At 48.5% G+C, this 23,140-nt stretch overlaps 1 protein-coding gene across 4 annotated transcripts in view; it reads left to right on the forward strand.

The window, feature by feature from the left end:
* Nucleotides 1-23,140, forward strand: part of NACC2 (NACC family member 2) — a 436,512-nt gene that overhangs the window by 231,468 nt on the left and 181,904 nt on the right. Inside the window, exon 1 of one of the 4 annotated variants that reach the window (XM_085613465.1) lies at nt 7,064-7,085. The exons of the other annotated variants lie outside the window; for them this stretch is intronic. The gene's annotated coding sequence lies outside the window, so the exon portion shown is untranslated. Of the gene's footprint in view, nt 1-7,063; nt 7,086-23,140 lie in introns of those variants that run through there. 4 annotated transcript variants of the gene reach the window in all.

Here is a 23,140-nt window from a genome sequence, read left to right on the forward strand (position 1 = left end):
ACACCGGACACCGCGACTGAGTATGTACATTTAAGACCCATGAGATAAAAGATCTGTTCCATGAAACAAAGAGAGAAAACGGCTCCTACATAGGATAGTAAAGCCTAAAACGTGATACCATAAAACCGGTGCATGACATAATAGTGCAGAAAAGACACATCATGAAGAGTAATACAGCGAAGATCCTATACATGCATATACAATGTAAAATACACATCAGGTTAGGATGAATCAATACATTAGTGGAGTTAAGGTCATGAAGGGCCGTTGAATATTTAAGGAAATCAGTATTCAAAGCACACTGGTAGAAGAAAACGTCGGACCCAGTAAAAATCTACTTGTTAATAAACAGTCTACACGCAGGTGAGGATCCAGTAGGATCTCCTCGGTAGACCGTAACTGAGAAGGAGAATGAGGGAAAGAACAGAAAAGTCAGTAGGAATAGAGTAAAGTGCACCTCAATCCGATCGTGGCAAGGGGTGATCAAGCAAAAAAGCCAAATTAATCTTACCTAATAGGTGAACAGGGAAAATGTAACTGATCTAAAATTGCAAGAAAGAATGTGGACCTAATTAGTAACAAAAACAGCATCTACATGTGTCAGGGTAAAAAATTACCATGCGAAAGTGACCAGCTCACCTCTCCGCCGGTTATACTTCTGTCCCGGCTGCGCGGGAAAAAGTGAGTAATGGATACTCAGTAAATATAAAAACGGGTAAGTACCCCTTCAGAGTGAGGACCTGCGAGAAAAGTAACAAGACAGTTCAGCACTGTGAGAAATACTCCACAGTGTCAGACCACTCATACATACTTAAGAGCAACATAGGGGAACTGAGGTTAATAAGTTCTATGGAATAATACAGAAAATAGGCCCTTGTAATGTGGACATAGATAATGTACCCCGAAAATGGAGAAACTAATATGCTAAGTAAGTCGTTACTGTAACACGTCAGTCTACTAACAACAAATATGAGCCCAAAAACGCTAAACCATCCTATTAAATGGCGTCAGTGAAACAAACATCATTCTCAAAATTCACGATCCCCACCTAAGTCAGGCGTAACAACGTTATACCCAAGTTACCATTTCTTAATAAAAATGCCATGACAATTTCCCTGAAGGTGACGAATAAAATCATGTCAACGGCCATTCTTACCTTTACGACGAGTACGCCACAAAGTCAGTGGGATTCCAGTTCGTTAGTGAACTGGAATTTGCAAAAGCTGACGTTATATGGTCGGAAAAACTGAAATAAATTAATTATTAATTGAAATATGACAGAGGCCAGAAATGGCTATGGTCAAAGTCATTTAAGTTTATGATGCAGTATGATACAAATGACTTGTTTTTGGAACTGTATGAAATTGTTTTCAAACGTTTGTATCCCAGTTGAAATTTAAGTGATGATAAACGTCTTGAAATGAAATCACACAGTAAATACAACCTAATAGAATAAAAAAAGAATGCTAAAATTAATTGCAAGTTTGTGAATTGATCGATACACAACGGAAAAACAAAACACTTCTCGCATTGAAAAACTGGTTTGAAGGCATAGTCTCAAGAAACTTGGGTGGAAATAGGCCGCAGATTGAAACATTGCTTTTAGGTCTTTAAGGCTATAACTAAAAGCTTTTTTCCCCCTGAACTTTGACTACTTTGTAGAGTTGATCAGTTGTCAGTGCTCTTGACTGCTTTTTAATTGGATATAAGTTAAATAATTCTAGAAAAAATAATCCAAATTGACTTTGAAAGTTTGACAGCTCATTGCCCTTGCCAAGTCATGACTAAAATGTGTTTAGATACCTAAATATTTGTGTCAAGGCCATTCCAAAACACTAAAAAGAATTATAGGTATGTATCATTAGACTGCAAGAGCTCACCAAAATCATTTGCTTTTGGTGAGAATCTTCTCAAAAGATAAAAACTTTAGAGCAGTTTTTAAAGATGAGTACTGAGCAAATACGCTGGTACCTAGATGTAGGTAACCTTCTTGCCAGGGAAAATGCACACCGTCAAAGAAAGCAATGCACTTTATGCTACCTAACTCTGTACAGACTTATTGCACATTTCACCCAAGTCTCTGTACATGGATATTCACAGCATCACAGTCTATTGCTTGCCATCGCTCCTACAATGCGGCAATAAACATAGACCATTTCCTAAATCAGATTCTGAGAAGAAGGGAGACCAGGAAGACGAGTAGAATATACCATAAATTTCAAACATATTGTGCCATGCTTTAAAAACATAGTTGTTGAGTCACCTTTTGCGTGCTGTGGCCCCAGATTGTTGCCTTGACTGTTTTTGCGGACTGTTTAGCTATGTGCTCTTTACCCCTGTTAACCAGTGGTAAAGTGCCTGTCCTTCCCCTTTCCGCATTAAGACATTGATATAGCCCTAATCTGCATAATCTGAGACACATCTAGCTGCAGATTACTTACCTTTGAATTTCTCAGACGTCAGACTGGATCTAGAAGATTTTTCTTTGAGCAATACCCCTACCCGCCGGTAGGTGCAATCGTTCGGCTCTGTGTGATGTTCGCGTCATCTTCTAAGCTGTTGTGACTTACGCGTCACCTATATAGATGGGTGTCACCTCAGCATGCTGACGTTCATTCTCATCTTTCCAAAGCAGACTACGGCGGACCGCCTCCATTCGCTGGGGTTCACTATCAACGTGCCAAAGTCACACCTGACTCCCTCTCAGATGCTCCCTTTCATCTGAGCTGTTCTGGACACAGTGCAGTTTCAAGCCTATCCTCCCGAACAGCGAGTCCAGGATATTCAGGCTATGATACAGATGTTTTAGCCTCTATCCTGGATTTTGATGAAAATGCATCTGAGGCTGCTCGGCCACATGGCCACCTGCATCCTGCTTGTGACACATGCCAGATGGTATATGCGGGCTCTGCAGTGAGACTTGAAGTTTCCTTACCCGACCATCTTCCCTGATAAGTTGGTGCTTCGCACTAGGGCTTCTTTCTTACCGAATGTGGTAACACATTCCACATGGGCCAGTCTGTCACCCTGCCCACTTTCTACGCTACTCCGCACCCCTCTGAGGATGCGGAGCAACTCCACTGTTTGGATCCCAAAAGGTGGTAATTCTACCGTGACCGCACTAAAGAGTTCCAGGTGGACGACCAACTCTTCGTGGGGTACTTTGGATCAAAGAAAAGTTGTGCAGTGCAGGAGAGGACTATCTCGCAATGGGTCATTCCCTGCATCAAAATTTACTTTGCTCTGCTAAAAAAGCAGCTTCCTGAAGGCTTAAGGGCTCATTCCATCAGAGCTAAGCCTGCTACCATGGCACTGCAATGTTGAGTTCCAGCCCTCGACATTTGCCAGGCAGCAACGTGCGCATCCCTGCACACATTTACTAAGCACTGCTGCCTGGAAAGTCAAGTCCACAGGGATGGCCTTTTTGGTTGCTCTTTCCTGCAGGATTTCCTGGTCTAACTTATCCGCAGCCCCTCCGCTGGAGGACGGTATTACATTGGTATCTCTTCAAAGGTAAGGAATCTGCGGCTAGATATCTCCATCAGATGGACAAGTTACTTACCTTCGGTAGCACCTTATCTGTTAGAGACATGGTCTAGCCACAGATTACTTATGACCTGCCCATCCTCCCCACACTGTGGATAGGTTTGTAGAGTCAGGGCTGTTCCCTTTCAGGGCCCTAGTTGTTCAAAACACACCAATAGGTGACGCCTATTGAGGTGACACAGGCGTCATAACGGCTGAGATGATGCAGACGACGTCAAGCAAAGCTGACTAACGCCACCTACTGACACACAGGGGTATTGCTCAAAGAAAAATCTTCTGAATCCAATCTGACGCCTGGGAAATTTAAAGGTAAGGAATCTACGGCTAGACCCTGTATCTATGATAAGGCGTTACAGAAGGTAAGTAACTTTTCCTTTAACCTACATACTAGTCCCTTGTATATGGTACCCAAAGTTACTCAGGGCCTGTAAGTTGCATGCTATCAGCGGGCAGCAAAGGAAAATCATCACGCATATAACATTATATCCACACGTGGTGCTTCGACGAATAAGCTAAACAGCGGAAGCCTGATTGCCCCTACAGTACAGCGTGACCAGGATTCAAATGTGGGAGGCCTTAAACCTTTCTCTTCTCCCCCTCCTCTTTTCTCTCTGCTCCCTCTCTTTAGTTTCCTGAACTGTGGGCAATAGGCTAACGACCTGGCATCAGGCAGATCCCGGCTTTTCAAACGAAAATGTTTCTCCTTTCAATACTATTTTGCTGCAACAACAAAATGAGCTATATCCTGGCTGCCCCATGCCTGTCAGGTTTTACCTTTAAATATGTATTTGTTGCACTGCACCTTATTGCGGGTATCAAGTTGAGCATGAAGAAACTCTTTCATAATCTGACAACGCCGCCTCTTCCTCATTTACATTTACATTTAAACAAGAACAAAAGAACACTTTTAAGACCTACCAAATTTTACTCACTCAATAACTGCTCGAGGCCATCACCAGACATGTATGCGTGGCAAGGCATTTCATGGGGTGTATTATTGGTTTTAAATGATGTGTATTAATGGCTTTACTGATTGTATTAGTGCACTGCAATGGTTTTTAGTAACTATGCAAATAAAAATAAACTGAATTGAAACTGCAAACAGCGGGCAGCAGTACACATTTTGCCACCTACTTCAGTGACCAAGGAAACATGACTGTAGTGTACCCTGTGTAGCACAGTGGGTTAGGTTGAAACTGCAAATTTGATCTGGCAAAATAACCCCTTTTGATGGGTCTAACCCATCCCTTTAAATGTGAATATGTCACCGCCAAGTAGGACTTATTGCCCATGAGGTAGGTGCATGGTATTTAAAAGTGGGACAAGTAAATGTTTACTGTTAAACATGTCCTTAGAGTGCCAAGGCCCAAAAAGCTTTTTTCACTGGAGCACGGTTGGCTGTTCCATAGGAAAGCATTGGGATTTAAATTGAATATTGAGATCTCTACTTAAACAGCTACAGAGTTCATTCTTGGACTTTTAAAAATATTTATTACAAACTCATTTCATTGCTAATATAATTGCAAAGTCTGATTTTTAATAAAGCTTATAGAACAGGTAATTTTGCACTGTGGTCTGTTAAGTGTCTAAAACCTCTAGATGCCCATTTGCATGATCAATACAAGCACGAGCTTCCAACTGTCACCTAGGAACTGAATAGCCCATTGAGGTGTGAACTTGCTCCCAGAGCTCAGACAAATGCCTTGGCTGTGGGGTGGCATTCTGGTTCTTTGGCAGGCTGACCCTCTGGACCATGCCCAGGATATTAATAAGCTTCAAAGAGGCTTAACCTGTCACAGGCTGATGGTGCTGATACCAGGTCCCGTCCCCTTCATTTTACCTCCTAGCCAGTTAGGCAGCATACCCTATGGGAGAGGAGCTACCCTCAGGACCGGTTTTGAGTGACCAAAGAAGAGGTGGTTGCTTGTTTCTCTGGCTGCACCTCTGGTGCTGGCACTAAAGCACCACACAGGGTTCTGCCATGCTGGCTTGGCTAGATAGGGACATTGTGGGATTGGTTGCTGTAGGGCACACAGGAAGAGTTGCAAAAGTGTGTAGATTATTCCAGGGAATGTTTTCTCCATTGTTTAGGTAGTGACCTGGAGTTGCTAGATTTACAGGCTGGTGCCATGCATAAATATGGCACCCACAGTACCCTTCTCAGACCCTGATGGACCTGAGAAGAAGACTGGACTTGCTACCTGTGACCTGAGAAGGGTCCTAAAGTCTGGGCCTGCTCTCTGTCTACCTACGACAAAGAGGTGAACTCAAAGGTCATAAGGCTGAATTCTTGTTTGGGCAACAGGGACACAAGCTTCAAGAAGCCCTTTTTCAGCATTTCCAGCTGGTCATTTCCAATTGTACTTGCCCTGGAACCTGATGCTGGCCTCTGCTGGAGTGAGTCTTGATCCCCAAATGCTGTCCACAAAGTCCTAAACTCTTGGCTGTTGTCAAAGTGTACTTCAGTTCAATCCGTAAACCTAAGACTTATAAACTTTTTGCCCTGAAAATGGTTGGGGGACCCAGAACAACCTGCCAAGCGGATCCGACAAAGGTCCGTTGCTGTTGGACCCAACATCCACTTAGCCGCTGCTACGTTCTTCTCTGCAGCAGCAAATCTGATTCAGTGGGGCCTTGTGGAGAAGGTACCCAGCCTTGTGGAGCTCTTTTTGGCTACAGCCCGCAGCCTTGCCGTAAGAATACAAGCTCTAAAAAAAAAAAGTGACTAATTCTGAAGATGGAACTATTCATTGGGCGAAAGCATGAAAAGTATCTCACTAGCAAGGGAACTTTTCTGGGCGAGGAAGTCTAATTCCTCCCACTCAGAGCTTTCCAACCTAATGTCATCCACTTTGAGGCCTTGTCAAGTGGCTATCAGATAATTTAGACCCTTCTTTGGCTACAGGCTTCTGCCTTGCCCCTCTGAAGATTTTTTACTTTCATTCTAGAGACTAAGTCCGGAGGTCAAACTTTTCACCGGGATGAACCTGGTCCTTGTATCTGATCTGCGCTCCATCGAGGTCGGTCTTAAACCATACCTTTGGCCTGTCAAATGCAACCAGATGATTGTAGTTGGAGCGTAACACTTTCTTGGCACTATTTTGAACCTCAACGTTTAAAAAATCATAACTCTGGTTCCCCTTATTGTTTTTTTGTTTTTTATATCCTTTTATTTATTAAAATGTACTTTGATTTTCTTAAATTGGTTTGGGATTTGTTGTGTTTTGACCTTATCGTTGTTTGAGTACCGCTTAAATACTTTTCACATTGCCTCTAAGTTTAGCCTGTCTGCTCTATACCATAGCTTCCAAGGGGGTTGAGTGCAGGTAAATTAGTGTCTCTGAGGGTTCACCCAGACCAGGATTGTAATTCTTATTTGAAGTGTGTTCTCCCTCCATTCGCCCCACTCCCTCCAGCTAACATCCCAATTTCTTCCAATAGCGATGTGTGAAAATGGCTGGGAAATATCAAAGGAAGGTATTTAGCATAAAGAGAAGCAAAGAAGGGGGAAGGATCCATAACGGTTCAAAGTTTCACTGGTAACTAACATTCTACATTTTATTTTCAAGAGGTTCGTTTTTTTTTTTTAACGATTAACTTTAAATAAAGATGATGTTTATTTTTGAGTCGTTAGTCTTAGTATAAAAATATTTTTTTGGTGGTATGCAGGGTAGAACCTTTAGTAGGGAAGCACATTAAACAAATGTCTTATTTAAGTCATTCAAGAAAGCACAGGACAACAGATGTAGCATAATGTATACCCACCCAGTTGCAAACATGCCTTTCTTATATGTGGTCCAACGGTTGTAATAAATATGGAGTAGGTAATTGGCAAATCGGACCTGGCTGTCTACCATTTACTGGCAACATTTGTATGGGGACACATTTTCGGACCTCCTTTGATAAATTACTCCTTGTTGGGACTGAATGTCCTCTGTATGTCTCGGGACAGCAATGATGCCCTGTCCTCCATTTTCAGTGCTAAACTCGGCAATGAAGACAGCCCTTTGAGGATTCTCCCTTTTTCACTGACTTGGGAACCTAAAGCTGTGTTTTGAAGTCATGGGGGTGCTCCACTTTCCCTAGTATACTGTGGGTGGTGGCTTCATGCCATCAGCCCTTTATAGTTGCTCTAATGTTTCTGCTAGTGAACTCCCAGCTTCTCCACTCTTACTACCACAGTTAGCATCTCTGAAAAAATACTGCCGGTTCTCTGGTGCAATACAAATTCTACCTGAGCCTGTTAAAATGTGTCCAGGAGAGGTTTCTGTTTTCCATGATCCCTACAGGTGCTGGTAATGAGGTATCGAAGAGATCTCCAGAATTCAAAGTTGGAGAGCTGATTGGCCAGATCTGGCCCATAAGTGGTGGGCATTTTGACCTGAAGAGGGTTTTAGGATTTATCTGCATCGAATATGGTGCTGCATAGTAGTGTAGCTCAGAAGATGGAAATCCAGAGGTAGCACTCTGCATTTTGACTGCCTTTCTTCTAAACTGTCATTCATATGGAATGCAAAGGATTGAATTACCCCGTTTGCTTTTAATCTGGGAATTTGATCACTTGTGTGGATTTTAATTAGTCTTTGAATATAGACTTGTACAGCACAACTAATTATGCGTGGAGGTCTTAACATCTTCCAGAATGTGATTACTCTTCATACTCCCCTGTTCAGAGAACTTAGTCCTGTACTGCGTTTATATTTTTATCTGATTAGTTAATAAGAGTGGTGTTGAATTCAGAAATGTAAGTTATTGTGAACTTAGTTCTTAGCTTGGGGAAGTTAAGGGAGCCCGTAAGACGTCCTTGATCGGCACCTTTTGAAAGACATTAGGTTTGTTTCCAAGTTGTAATAGCATATTAAAATATACTTCAAACAAAGGAAACTTAGTCACCCCATTGGTTAACAGAATAGGTTGACTTAGAAGTGACCATTAGTGGGGGAGGTTGTTAGCTAATCTGAAAAACCAGGGAACAAAGACTAGAGAGTCTGTATAGAAAAGGTTAATCCTCAGGAAGATAAATTTAGGAAAGCTTGTTCATGTTCGGTTGAAGATGAATGGACTAGTAAGAGTAACTTTACATGATACAGATAAATAAAGAGCAAAAGCCAAACATTTTATGGTGTGTCAAGCTCACTGGGAGAGCTTCAGTTGTACTGTGAGATATTTGGGCTCACAGCTAGAAAACATTGTGGAGCGCAACAACTGTTTCACTGGAGGTACTCCATATCAAGAGTAATGCTTCTGCTCAAATAATTTTTTTATTTAAAGATTTCTATAAATTGTTGCATTCAGAGATCATCTTAGGAGGATATGGAAGGATTTTTTTCCCAATATTAAGCACTGTAAACTTCTTTAGGTAACTTGTGGAAAGTTGAATATATATCTAAAATGTCACATTGGAGTACATTGTCTTTGAGGTTGAGTAACACACCCAAATTGGATGGCCACCAGCAACGCTGTGAAGAAGTACAGCAGTCGAGGCAGGATCAGCATTTTCGCAAACCCAACCCTCCCTACTGGAGGGAAAAAGGTTGGGATATTCAGAACGGCAATAAGGAGTGAATGGAGCTCAGAGCCTTGCCCAAGTTACTCGCTAGAAAGACCGTCTCCGCATGGTACACCTGCACCCTCAGGTTCTTAAACAAGTCATATTGCCAGGTTAGCCTGGCAGTTCGTCGGGCGGGCAGTACCCACCTTAAGGGGAACCAGTAGGACTTGGGCCAATGGACCTGAAGGTCCGAGAACCCACTAATAGCAGAGGCAGTGTCGCTGCTGCGTCCCCGAGGTACACCAGGGCATCATCGGTGTTAGACCTGCCAGTCCTTTGGCTGTTCCCTCCTCATTTTTTTCCCTTTACCCTCTAATTTTTCCTGTCTACTAGTTACTTTTTGGTGTTGACGTAGAGGCCCTGGGTGCCCATTTTCACTGATTGAGAGTGAGGCGCAAGGTGCTCCTCTAAAATGGAGGGTGGATGAGGTCCCCTCTACAAAATGGTGGCCTAAACTGTCACCTCAGAACCTGGGCCATAGGCTGTCATGAGGGATTCCAGAACCTTCTGGGTCACTCTGGCTAGTCAGGGCCCAGGCTATATATAGGGGTGAGGGGCGGCGGCCATTTTGGGTAGTCGGTGTGAGGTGAGGTGGTCAGAAGCCAGGCACCTGAGTGGGGAGGTGGGTGCGCTAGAGGGGGGGAATTGACCGTACTTAGGGCCTGCTTTTCCCCCCCCTGGTTGACACTACCCTCTATCTTGTGACCTGACCCTACCGTTAGCCTCTGACCTTGGGGAACAAGCAACCTGAAGGGCTATTTGCCTAGTCAGGACCTCTGAAGGGAATGGGGTAGGGAGTCACCATCACTGGCCCAAAGCCCCTATCACCCTGCTGCTGCCCGGAGCCCTGAGATAGCCCAGATCTTGAAACTGACCGCTGTTCTGGGCGAGGTAGAAATGTGACCAGCGCCGCAGTCCCAGGAAAACTGGCTGTACAGGTGGATTGCCCCTGAGCTGCAGATCACCCCCTTAACTTGGGCCACCCCCGCTGAAGATTCCATAAGAGGACACTTACCGCTGCGGCCCAGGGTCCCGAGGATCACCCCTCTTGTTGCCAGGGGCTTGTGAGGAGGACCGCTGTTCTTGCGGTTTGAGGCGCGGCCCTCTGTGAGGGAAGAGCGTCGCTGAGGTTTCCTGTGGGCCGCGCTAGGCCTGAGGTGTTGGTGCTCAGATCACGTGACGGGGGCGGACTGCGAGACGCCGCCCCCGCTGCTACGCGACTTGCTGGCCGGGTGGTGCCCTTGCAGGTCGCGCTGCCTTAGGCGACTGCGGGCGCAAACTCGGGACGAGAGAAAGAGCGGACCCTACACTTCAACCCTCTCTCCTGTTGAACTGCAGCGGAGCAGAAAGGCCCTCGGCCCGGACATCGCCGGGAGGCCAAGGAACTTGCGCAAGGGCCTATAACTGGCCGAAGAATAAGGTAACCCCCAGGGGAGGGCGGGAAGACTTAAGTGAGACCAAGAGCCGTCCCTCTCCTGGGGGAGGGAGGGGGAAAAAGAACACCCCTCTTCAAATCTTTTGGGCAGGTCCTGGAAAGGAAAGAGTTTGGTGGGAGGTAGGAGCGAACTGGCCAACCCTGTTTCAGTCTGCAAAATCCACTGAGTGGAATACGAAGCCCTCAGCCAGGCTCTGAAAATAAGTCACATTAAGTCTGCAAATGCAGCGTTGGAACCCCTGACCTTTGGATCGGATAAAAGGCCTTGTAGTTCTCGAATATATTGGCAGAGCCACCTCAATGCTAAGTGCGGCCTTGTACTTGTTGACTATATTCGCAGTGAAATGTCCATGCTATGTACAGCATAATATTTATTGACCCTATTTAAAGTAGTGCCAACGCTAAGTGCGGCCTTGTACTTGTTGACTATATTTGCAGTGCATTGTCCATGCTATGTGCGGCATATTATTTATTGACCCTTTTCAAAGTAATGTCAGTGCCATGTGCGGCTGCGTAGTTCTTGACTTAATTTAAAACGCAAAGTCATTGTTATGTGCGGCACTAAATCGATTGACTCTATTTAAAGTGCTAAACAATTGTTGTGGGTGATGCAATGATTAATGACTTCATTTACGACGTTAGTGAACTTGCTATACTGACAATCTAATACCGATGAAACATTTTGACCCTAAGGAGTTATAAGCCAAATTGATTAATTTGATCTGAAAGAAAAAAAGAAGAAACAAGAAATAAGTAAAGATAAAGCTTTCTTACCTTTTCTATCTTCTTGGTGTAGCTTTTTAGTGGTGGTGCGCTGGAGTGTGAAATGAGTGTGATGCAAGCACAACATGTTAACGAGTATAGGCCTTCCCACTTGAGCCAAGCTACCCCCGGATCTTAGGTCCAACAAGTTGGTGTTCAGCGGTGGGATTCTGAATCTGTGCTTGCATCCACTTATTAGCAGTTTGGCGCGTGCCACACCCTACACCTGATTGTTTTTACTGGAGTTTTCTCCAAGTTTTCTCCCTGATTGGAGGTTTTCAAAATTGTCCTGTCCTGTGGTGTACTTCCTCTTAAGGAAAGGTCTCCTATTGTAAAGTTCTGTTCTGCAGAGTTGGGTCCCACCTGGTAGGATGGAGTTTGAGTTGGGTAGGCTGGAAGAATATACGGTAACTCAACTAAAAGAATTCTGCCAGGGGAGGGAGGTATTTTTCAAGCAGGGGGCAAAGAAAATAGAACTCCAAACTAGCTTGAGAGCCTGGGTTATGGCCCACCCTAGCGGGAAACGGGAGGAGGGACCCGGACCGGACATCACAGAAGAAACATAATTACTTTTCCCCCCTGGGAGCGGCAACAAGGACGCAAGACCTAGTGCCCCTTCAAGAGCGGGTAGTAGCGCCTCGGGGGGGAGCCTGTCATCAGCTGACTTAGATGACAGGAGGGAGGAGAGGCAGTTCAAAATGGGTCTAGCCCGCTTGGAGAAAGAGAGGGAGGAGAGGAGGTTTCTCCATGAGCTCCATTTAAAAGAATTGGAACTCAAAACCCTACAGTTTGGAACCCCCAGCAGTCCCGTTGGTGGCAGCGTACCTAGAGAGATCCCCAGGGAGCCCAGACCCTACCTGCCAAAAGATGTAGTCGCCAGCTACGGTGTCGGGGATGACATTGTTAAATGGTTGGCTGCCTATGAGGTCTCCTTACGAGCCCATGGGGTCCCCTAAGCTCAGTGGGGGGGTGGTCTATACAGGTATATGCCTCCGGTGGGGAGGGATGCCCTGTTAGCTTTGGAACAGCAAGATCAGACCAATTACCCCATCATGAAGGTCGCCCTAGTTAGGAAGTTTGGGTTGACCCCTGAGAAATTCAGGCAGAGGTTTCGGGGCAGTCAAAAGTTGGCCACCCAGAATTGGGTAGACTTCCTGGACTACGCCAAGAAGGCCTTGGAGGGCTGGGTACAGGGCAGTGAGGTAAAGGACTACGAGGGATTGTATAATCTGATTTTAAAGGAGCACCTCCTCGAGAAAAGTTTTCCGGAGCTGCGTCAACACCTGGTGGACAGCAAGCTAACTAATCCTAGGAAGCTTGCAGAGGAGGCGGATATCTGGGCAAGTACCCGGGTATCCTCAAAAGGGACTGGAGGGAATTTCCAAGGGGCTGGACAGGGCGCCCCCCAGAAGAAAGAGGGGGGAGACAAAAAGGAGTTCTCTAATGGCTCCCAAAAGAGTTCACAAGGAAAGGGAGTAGGATTCCCTCGTAAGGTTGGCCCCCACAAACCCCCTTATCCTGACCGTGGTCAGCAGCCTAGGGTTGTCCGTTGTTATGAGTGTGGCGAGATTGGGCACTATAAGGGGGATGCCAAGTGTCCCAAGAGACCACACCCTCCCATTGGAAGAAAGACCCCTGGGGTGGCGAGTGTAGTGCTCGGGGAGGAGTTGCCCCTAGATAAGGACGGTGAATGGGCAGGGCTAACCTTAGTGTCCCTAGGGGATTGTGAGATGGTTCCTAAGACCCAGGTGCCCTCAAATACTACTAAGTATAGGCAATGGGTCACCATCAATGCCCAGAGGATGGAGGCTCTGAGGGACACAGGAGCCAGCATGACTATGGTAAGGAGTCAGCTGGTGTCCCCAGAGCAGGTGATTCCCAGCGTAGTCCACCCGGTTGTGATGGCTGACAACCGAGAGGGTCACTATCCGGTGGCCCAGATTCCCTTTGAGTGGGGAGGGGTTGCGGGTCCTCTACGGGTTGCGGTAAGCCCTGCCATGCCGGTCAACTGTCTGTTGGGAAATGACCTTGAACACACGGCATGGAAGGAGGTCGAGTTCAAGGCTCACATGTAGATGTTGGGGACCCCCGAGTGGACTTGTGCTAACACACGGTCCGGGACTGCTCGAAGAGGGGGTTCACAGAGGTTGGAGCCTGGGACAAAGGCCCAAACAGCTGCCAAAAAGGGTAAGCGGGGTCAGGGGAAGCCTGCCCCGACATCTGCACCTCAGAAGATGGAGGGGACAACTGAAGTGGTCCCGGAGTCCACAGAGGGGGGTGTGACTTCCCTGGAGGGCTTACCTACCCCTGCAGACTTGCAGGTGGAGGGAGGACCCACTAGGGAGGAGTTTTGTTGGGCCCAAAAGGAGTGCCCTACCCTTGAGGGTTTACGGCGACAGGCCGAAGCCCAGGCAGCGGGTAATGATTCGGGGAACTTCCACATATACTGGGAAGATGGTCTCCTTTATAGCGAACCCAAGGCTCCGGTGCATGGATCATCCCGGGCCATGGTAGTTCCCCAACGTTACCGAGCCTTCCTTTTGGGATTGGCTCACGAAATACCTTTGGCAGGACACTTGGGACAGGACAAGACCTTTGCTCGACTTGTCCCTCATTTCTACTGGCCTCAGAGGAGGATTACGTCCGACACTTTCTGTAGGACGTGTGTAACCTGCCAAGCTAGTGGGAAAACAGGGGTGAAGCTGAAGGCTCCCCTGGAACCACTGCCTGTCGTTGGCACCCCCTTTGAAAGGGTGGGCATCGACATTGTTGGGCCATTGGATCCACCGTCTGCCTGTCACAGGTTTATCCTCGTTCTGGTGGATCATGCCACCCGGTACCCAGAGGCTATCCCTCTGAGGACCATTACTGCACCTGCGGTGGCACGGGCTCTTATGGGAATTTTCACCCGGATGGGATTCCCCAAGGAAGTTGTGTCGGACAGAGGTACCAACTTCATGTCGGCATATATGCGGGCTATATGGAAAGAGTGTGGAGTCACTTACCGGTTCTCCACCCCTTATCACCCCCAGACCAATGGTCTGGTGGAAAGGTTTAACAAAACCTTAAAGGGCATGATCAGGAGTCTGCCCGAGAGCCTGCGGAGGAAATGGGACGTCCTCCTACCTTGTTTGCTGTTTTCTTACAGGGAGGTACCACAGAAGGGAGTGGGCTTCAGCCCCTTCGAGCTGTTGTACGGACACCCTGTGCGTGGACCCCTCAGCCTGGTGAAGGATGGATGGGAAAAGATTCCCAGAAAACTTCCCCCGGATATGGTGAGCTACATGCTGGCCTTTCGTAGCCAAATGGCTAGGTTGTGGAAGCAAGCTTCTGAAAACCTAGAAGCCAGCCAGACGGTCATGAAGGAATGGTATGACCGTAATGCTCACCCGGTGGAGCTGGAGCCTGGCCAGAAGGTGTGGGTGATGGAGCCTGGAGAGCTTAGCGCCCTCCAGGATCGCTGGTCAGGCCCCTTTGAGGTAATCGAGAAGAAGGGCAAGTTCACCTATGTAGTGGATCCTAAGAACCCCAGGCAGCCCCATCGGGTGCTCCATGTCAACCGCCTCAAGCCTCACCAAGAGAGACCCGAGGTTACTTTGATGATGGTGACTGATGGGTCAGAGGAAGAGGAAAGTGAACCTCTTCCTGATCTTTTTGCGTCCCAAGAGAAGGATGGGTCGGTGGAGGGAGTGATCCTCTCACCATCCCTAACTCCCGAACAGCGGAAAGACTGCCACCAAGTTTTGGAGCAGTTTGCTTCCTTGTTCTCCCTTATCCCGGGAAGGACTCATCTGTGTACCCATGATGTGGACACAGGGGACAGCCCACCTGTGAAGTCCAAGTCCTACCGCTTATCGGATAAGGTGAAGGCTAGCATCCATGGAGAAGTCGCCAAGATGCTAGAGCTGGGAGTGATTGAACCTTCAAGCAGTCCCTGGTCCAGTCCGGTGGTACTGGTACCCAAAGCTGCCCCGCCGGGCACTACCCCGGAACTCCGGTTCTGTGTGGATTACAGGGCACTGAATTCTGTGACCAAGACCGATGCTCATCCTATCCCGAGGGCGGATGAGCTCATTGACCGGTTGGGAGCTGCCCAATATCTCAGTACCTTTGACCTTGCATCCGGGTACTGGCAGATCTCCCTGACAGACGGAGCAAAGGAAAGGTCAGCTTTCTCCACACCTGAGGGTCACTACCAGTTCTGTGTGATGCCCTTTGGGCTCAAGAACGCCCCTGCCACTTTTCAGCGGCTGGTGAACCAGGTCCTCTCCGGTATGGAGGCCTTTTCGGTGGCGTACCTGGATGACCTCGCTGTCTTCAGCAGCAGCTGGGAGGACCACTTGTGTCACCTTCAGGCGGTCCTTCAGGCCTTGCAACAGGCGGGTCTGACGATCAAGGCCAGTAAGTGCCAGATCGGGCAGGGGTCGTTAGTGTACCTCGGTCACTTGGTGGGTCGGGGCAAGGTGCAACCCCTCCAGGCCAAGATTGAAACCATCATGGCCTGGGAACCCCCCAAGACTCAGACGGAGGTCCGAGCCTTTCTGGGCCTCACTGGCTACTACCGACACTTCGTCAAGGGATACAGTACTATCATGGCTCCCTTGACTGAGCTCACTTCTAAAAAGCACCCTCGACGGGTAATCTGGACCGAGGGGTGTCAACAAGCCTTTGACACCTTGAAAAAGGCAATGTGTGCGGCACCGGTCCTCAGGTCCCCCGACTTCTCCAAAGAATTCATCGTCCAAACGGATGCGTCGGAGCATGGCATTGGGGCGGTACTGTCACAACTTAATGAAGAGGGTCTGGACCAACCTGTGGTTTTCCTATCCAGGAGACTACTCCCCAGGGAACAGAGGTGGAGTGCGATTGAGAGGGAGGCTTTTGCGGTGGTGTGGGCCCTGAAGAAGCTGCGGCCATACCTGTTTGGCTCGCACTTCCTAGTTCAGACCGACCACCGGCCCCTCAGATGGCTGATGCAAATGAGGGGCGAGAACCCTAAGTTGTTGAGGTGGTCTATCTCCCTACAGGGAATGGACTTTAGGGTGGAACATCGCCCAGGAGTGGACCACGCCAATGCTGATGGTCTCTCTAGGTATTTCCGCCTTAGTGAGGAGAAATCCCAAGGGATTGGGTAGCTTTCCCCACTTTCAGCTGGGGGGGACGCGTGTTAGACCTGCCAGTCCTTTGGCTGTTCCCTCCTCATTTTTTTCCCTTTACCCTCTAATTTTTCCTGTCTACTAGTTACTTTTTGGTGTTGACGTAGAGGCCCTGGGTGCCCATTTTCACTGATTGAGAGTGAGGCGCAAGGTGCTCCTCTAAAATGGAGGGTGGATGAGGTCCCCTCTAGAAAATGGTGGCCTAAACTGTCACCTCAGAACCTGGGCCATAGGCTGTCATGAGGGATTCCAGAACCTTCTGGGTCACTCTGGCTAGTCAGGGCCCAGGCTATATATAGGGGTGAGGGGTGGCGGCCATTTTGGGTAGTCGGTGTGAGGTGAGGTGGTCAGAAGCCAGGAACCTGAGTGGGGAGGTGGGTGCGCTAGAGGGGGGGAATTGACCGTACTTAGGGCCTGCTTTTTCCCCCCCTGGTTGACACTGCCCTCTATCTTGTGACCTGACCCTACCGTTAGCCTCTGACCTTGGGGAACAAGCCAACCTGAAGGGCTATTTGCCTAGTCAGGACCTCTGAAGGGAATGGGGTAGGGAGTCACCATCACTGGCCCAAAGCCCCTATCTCCCTGCTGCTGCCCGGAGCCCTGGGATACCCCAGATCTTGAAACTGACCGCTGTTCTGGGCGAGGTAGAAATGTGACCAGCGCAGCAGTCCCAGGAAAACTGGCTGTACAGGTGGATTGCCCCTGAGCTGCAGATCACCCCCTTAACTTGGGCCACCCCCCCCGCTGAAGATTCCATAAGAGGACACTTACCGCTGTGGCCCAGGGTCCCGAGGATCACCCCTCTTGTCGCCATGGGCTTGTGAGGAGGACCGCTGTTCTTGCGGTTTGAGGCGCGGCCCTCTGTGAGGGAAGTGCGTTGCTGAGGTTTCCTGTGGGCCGCGCTAGGCCTGAGGTGTTGGTGCTCAGATCACATGACGGGGGCGGACTGCGAGACGCGGCCCCCGCCACTACGCGACTTGCTGGCCGGGTGGTGCCCTCGCAGGTCGCGCTGCCTTAGGCGACTGCGGGCGCAAACTCGGGACGAGAGAAAGAGCGGACCCTACACTTCAACCCTCTCTCCTGTTGAACTGCAGCGGAGCAGAAAGGCCCTCGGCCCGGACATCGCCGGTAGGCCAAGGAACTTGCGCAAGGGCCTATAACTGGCCGAAGAATAAGGTAACCCCCAGGGGAGGGCGGGAAGACTTAAGTGAGACCAAGAGCCGTCCCTCTCCTGGGGGAGGGAGGGGGAAAAAGAACACCCCTCTTCAAATCTTTTGGGCAGGTCCTGGAAAGGAAAGAGTTTGGTGGGAGGTAGGAGCGAACTGGCCAACCCTGTTTCAGTCTGCAAAATCCACTGAGTGGAATACGATGCCCTCAGCCAGGCTCTGAAAATAAGTCACATTAAGTCCGCAAATGCAGCGTTGGAACCCCTGACCTTTGGATCGGATAAAAGGCCTTGTAGTTCTCTAATATATTGGCAGAGCCACCTCAATGCTAAGTGCGGCCTTGTACTTGTTGACTATATTCGCAGTGAAATGTCCATGCTATGTACAGCATAATATTTATTGACCCTATTTAAAGTAGTGCCAACGCTAAGTGCGGCCTTGTACTTGTTGACTATAATCGCAGTGAAATGTCCATGCTATGTACAGCATAATATTTATTGACCCTATTTAAAGTAGTGCCAGCGCTAAGTGCGGCCTTGTACTTGTTGACTATATTTGCAGTGCATTGTCCATGCTATGTGCGGCATATTATTTATTGACCCTTTTCAAAGTAATGTCAGTGCCATGTGCGGCTGCGTAGTTCTTGACTTAATTTAAAACGCAAAGTCATTGTTATGTGCGGCACTAAATCGATTGACTCTATTTAAAGTGCTAAGCAATTGTTGTTGGTGATGCAATGATTAATGACTTCATTTACGACGTTAGTGAACTTGCTATACTGACAATCTAATACCGATGAAACGTTTTGACCCTAAGGAGTTATAAGCCAAATTGATTAATTTGATCTGAAAGAAAAAAAGAAGAAATAAGGAAAGATAAAGCTTTCCTACCTTTTCTATCTTCTTGGTGTAGCGTCATTTTTAGTGGTGGTGCGCTGGAGTGTGAAATGAGTGTGATGCAAGCACAACATGTTAACGAGTATAGGCCTTCCCACTTGAGCCAAGCTACCCCCGGATCTTAGGTCCAACAATCGGCATATAGGGAGATCACTTGCTAGCAACCCAGCGCTCAAATCCACCTCGTGGCCACTATCGTACGGAGCAAGCACGCCAGGGGCTCCATGGCCAATGCGAATGGGGACAGCGGGCAGCACTGCCAGGTGCCCCTGCTGATGGCTAATTGGTCTGATATGGTCCCATCTATCTTGACCTTGGCCGATGGGTGATATATGAAGGGTCCAGATCCAGCCAAGAAACCCAGGGCCCACCCCAATTTTTACTAGGACTGCCAGGAAAAAGGGCCACCCCAGCGTATTGAAAGGCTTCTCGATGTCGAGCGACACAGCCAAGGAGTCCAACTGAAGACCGGAGGCATCTCCCATTAGCCCACTCAAGTGCCTGATGTTTTTGAATGTGCTCCTGTCAGGAATTAAGAGGTGTGGCGCTGCGGCCAGGGCGACTGACTCCGGAATCTGGGGATCATGGTTCGATCCCCGGCGCCGGCGGCAGATTAGCCCAGCACCATGTGACTCTGTGCAATAGCTTGCTTAATCTTCCAGACGGCCCCCAGCGCCTAGAGACCCTTACGGGTGATTGTTCGCACTTTATAAATGTGGATTATTATTATTCTGGTCCAAGTGGACCAGAGCCCCCATTAATGGCAGCATTCGATTTGCGAGGAGCTTCCCCATAATGTTACAGTCCAGGTTTAGGATGGAGAGAGAGCTATATGATTTCACGTGTGTTGGCTCACAACCAGGTTTAGGCATCATTACATTTGGGGCTTCCGTTAGGGATTCCGGAAGCGTTTCAGACTGGTGCAGTGTTGTATACCTGCAGCTGTTTGGGACACAGGTGGGCGCTATAGACTGAATAAAATTCCACCAGCAGCACATCCATACCTGGTATCTTGTTGCGTTCCATCTGTAGTATACCCACCGGATTTCCTCTGTCTGAAACGGACCTTCTAACTCGCTGAGCTGCAACAGGTTAATGATGGGCAGTGGAATACCACTGAGTTATGCCAGCAGGTGGTCGGCGGCCTGTTTGGGGGGTCGGTGACCATAGTGTGGTATAATATTAGGTGAAGGCTGTATTGATATCTACCTGGGATGTGGCCACAGTCCTGTCAAGGCAGAGTTATCACCGCCATAGGGCGGTGTGGTCCTGACTCGAGCAACAGCCATGCCTGCACCCTCCCAGCAGGATTGCCTTTACTATGCTGCCTGGTTATGTAGGCCCTGTAGTATAGCAACCCTTAACGGGGCAAAACTTCCACATGTCTACTGCGCAGTGCACCCAGCTCTGACGCTCCGTCCGGTTTTGAGGGCAAGGCAGTTTCCAGCTGTTGCATGTCCGTTTCAGTGTGTGATGTCCATTTGCAAGGACTATCACACCCCCTATGAAGTGGCTATCCATTCCCCCTATTCACCACTTTAAAGGCCTCCCATTGTAAGCAGGACGGGGGCGACCCCTCGTTGACCACAAACTCTGCAATTTGGGCACCAGCCATGTTCCGGAAAGGCGCATCTTGCAGAAACCTCCACATAGGGATTTTAGCCCTGCTCCCACCCCAGTGTAACGTTCACTTGAGAGCATTGTGGTATGAGACAATGTGGGCCAGGTAGTTCATATCAATGACCTTTGCCACCAGCTCACAAGTACAGAGAAATAAATCCAATCACGTGTGCAACTGGTGCACTGGGGAGTAGAAGGAATACTCCCTACCTGACTGACTCAGCGTCTGCCAAATTTCCTGGACCTGTAGATCCTGCACCCAGTTCTGAAAGCTAGCTGAAATTGCTGCACAAGCAGCTTCATGGAGTGGGATGTCAAGCAGTCCATTACTGTATTCAAGATGCAATTGAAGTTGCCCCCCCATACACAAGTCATCAGTGGATCATACAACAGCAATGGGTTTGTTGGTTCCAGGAAGTCGGGTAGGTCTGTGTTAGGTGCGTAGAAGGACATTTCTGACACTTGAGGATGATCTACCACCCCTTCGGGACTACCCTGCTGGCAGTTACCTGCAGGGGAATCCTTGGGGCCAGCCATACAAGTGTGCCCCTGGCGTTGGCAGAGTAACAGGTGCCATATAAATAACCCCCCCATCAACCCCCACCCTTAGTGCAGCTTTGCCAATTCCACCGCGGCCATATCTCCTGAAGGCACGTGTATACTGCATACCTCTTCCAGGGGTGGCCATGCCCTGAATGTTCCATGTCAAGAGGTTATAGCTAGGTGTCTGTGTGGTCATATTGTCAGGCATGAGAGCCCTGTAGACTGCCCTGGTGGATTATCCCTGAGGAACTGCCCAGGATCGCACCGTCGCCCCACCAGGTATAGATGCAGTAGTCTCTGACTCAGTGTGGCAGTGAGAGGCCATGCCCCATGTATGACCTGCCATCCCCAGGACCTTGAAAACGACAGATTGTGTGGAAGAAAACCTCTGCATAATGCGCTATGAAAAAAGCAAACTCTAAAACTCATACCACTTAAATTCCCACACAGACATGTCGCTGTACACATCCCATGCCATACAACAAACACATGAAATGGGGAAACCTTGTGAAAAAAGGCAGTCCTGTGTCCTTCGAGGTTTAAGGGGTGTTTCTGCCTCGGTTCAGTAGCTAAGACCGTGGGAAACCAGAGAGGCCACCCACCCACCTCCCCTTGACAGCATCAACAGTAGGGTGTTACAGACCCTGGGCGAGGAGAACATGTACAACTGAAAAGTACCACAGAGCCATTGTCAAAGGATATCATCAGCCAACCTGGAAGTGAGGGTCAGCCCGTTCCTCTGCGGCTATCTGATATATGCGTCCCAGTGTCCGATTTCAAGCCAAAGCACAGAGATTGTACAGCACAGCGAAAGGGTTGCGAGTATGTTGGAGCACCTCCGCAACCACCTGTGCTTGCTCCTCTGCCACTTGTTATATTGTGGGAGCGATGTCTTTGACGGGTGCACCCCCACACAGCCCGATTATCCACCTGGAGCGGAACGCCCTTCTGTTGTAGCCACACCCAAGCCTCCTACAGGTTTTGGAAGAAGTGAGCTACTTCGCCATCCACCACACACACCCGGGAAGAGCAAAGCATATTTAATGCCCATTGTGTGCAGTTGGTGCTTCACCGCTTGTAGGAATTACGTGTTCGGCCTCCGCCGTATAGTCAGGGAAAGCCGCGATGACCGTGCCTTCGTAGTGCCACAGGTCCTTGGTTCAAAGGAGCTGTAGAATGGAATCTTTTCCTGTAGTTTAGCAGTCTGGTGATCACTGGACGAGGGCCCGATCCCGGCAGCAGAGGGCTACCTGGGAAGAATTTGCGGAGGTGGCCCTCCTGCACTGTCTGCCAACCGGCCCTCTAGAAACCGCTCCATGGTGGACCCCTCGTATCATTCATGAAAATCTAGGAGGCCAACCCTGTGTGTATTCAGCCCAGGATTACAACTGCAACACCTCAGTACACAAAAGATGAAGCTGCGATTGCATCTCCTGGAATATTGGCAGTATCAACGTTGGTGTTGATCCTGTCTCATCCACTCGCCCTACCAATCAGCCTGGAGGAGGTTCACCTTCATGTTAACTGCATACATTTTGTACTCGAGAGAGGCTCATTTATCTAGGACTGCTTGTGTGGATTTGGGGGTCTTTTGGGGGACCACCCAAAGGTGCAGGGTCACCCTATAGTCCACGGGTCCGAAATACAAACTGAGACCGACACTGGAGAACGGAGAGGAAGGATATTTATTACAATCTCATGAGAGAGAAAGCATCATCAACAGACACCCATAGCTGTCCGAGGAGGCAGTCTGCCAAGCACTTTGGTTCCACGTCTTATATACCCTTCATCCTCACCCCCACGTGTACAGTAAAGAAAGAACACCATGATTATGCAAAAGGGGGGATGTGTACAGTAAACGAAGAACACCATAATTATACAAAGGGAGACGTGTACAGTAAAACAATGAACACCATAATTCTAGGTCAATCTGATAAGTCCGCAGATGGTAGTTGTTGGGCCCCTGCAGGGCATAGTGCACAAGGTGAAGATGATAAGCATCTGGGAAACTCCCTGTCCGACTGGTTGAGCATGTGTTGGTCAGTTTGTGGTCAGGCCAGAGCACGAACAGGGTGTGTTTGTCCTTGCAGGAATGAGGCAAGTCAAGAGTAAAGCCCCAGAGCGAGCGTACGTGATACAGAGAGAAGGTTAGTAATGAAGGGTGAAGCGCAAAATGGCAGAGCGAATGGCAAGATAACAGACATATTTTTCAAGATTAAGAATACATTTCCCACAGTCCCTCCTGTTGACAGGAGCGACGCTGAAAGTCTTGAGGCATTGTTCCAATCGGTAAGTGTGGCTAGTGTGACTAATTGGAAGACTGTCTTATCTTCTGTTGTACTTTTACTCTTTTTAAAAGTTTCCTGAGGAATAATGCAGAGCCTCAATGGTCATACCTGTAAACAGAACAAGCATTGGCATAGCCAATAGGTCTCGCCTTTGGGACCTTATACGTGTTTAGCCAT

The sequence above is a fragment of the Triturus cristatus genome, chromosome 1_2 (genome assembly GCF_964204655.1).
Source record: "Triturus cristatus chromosome 1_2, aTriCri1.1, whole genome shotgun sequence".
NCBI classification, from domain to species: Eukaryota; Metazoa; Chordata; class Amphibia; order Caudata; family Salamandridae; genus Triturus; species Triturus cristatus.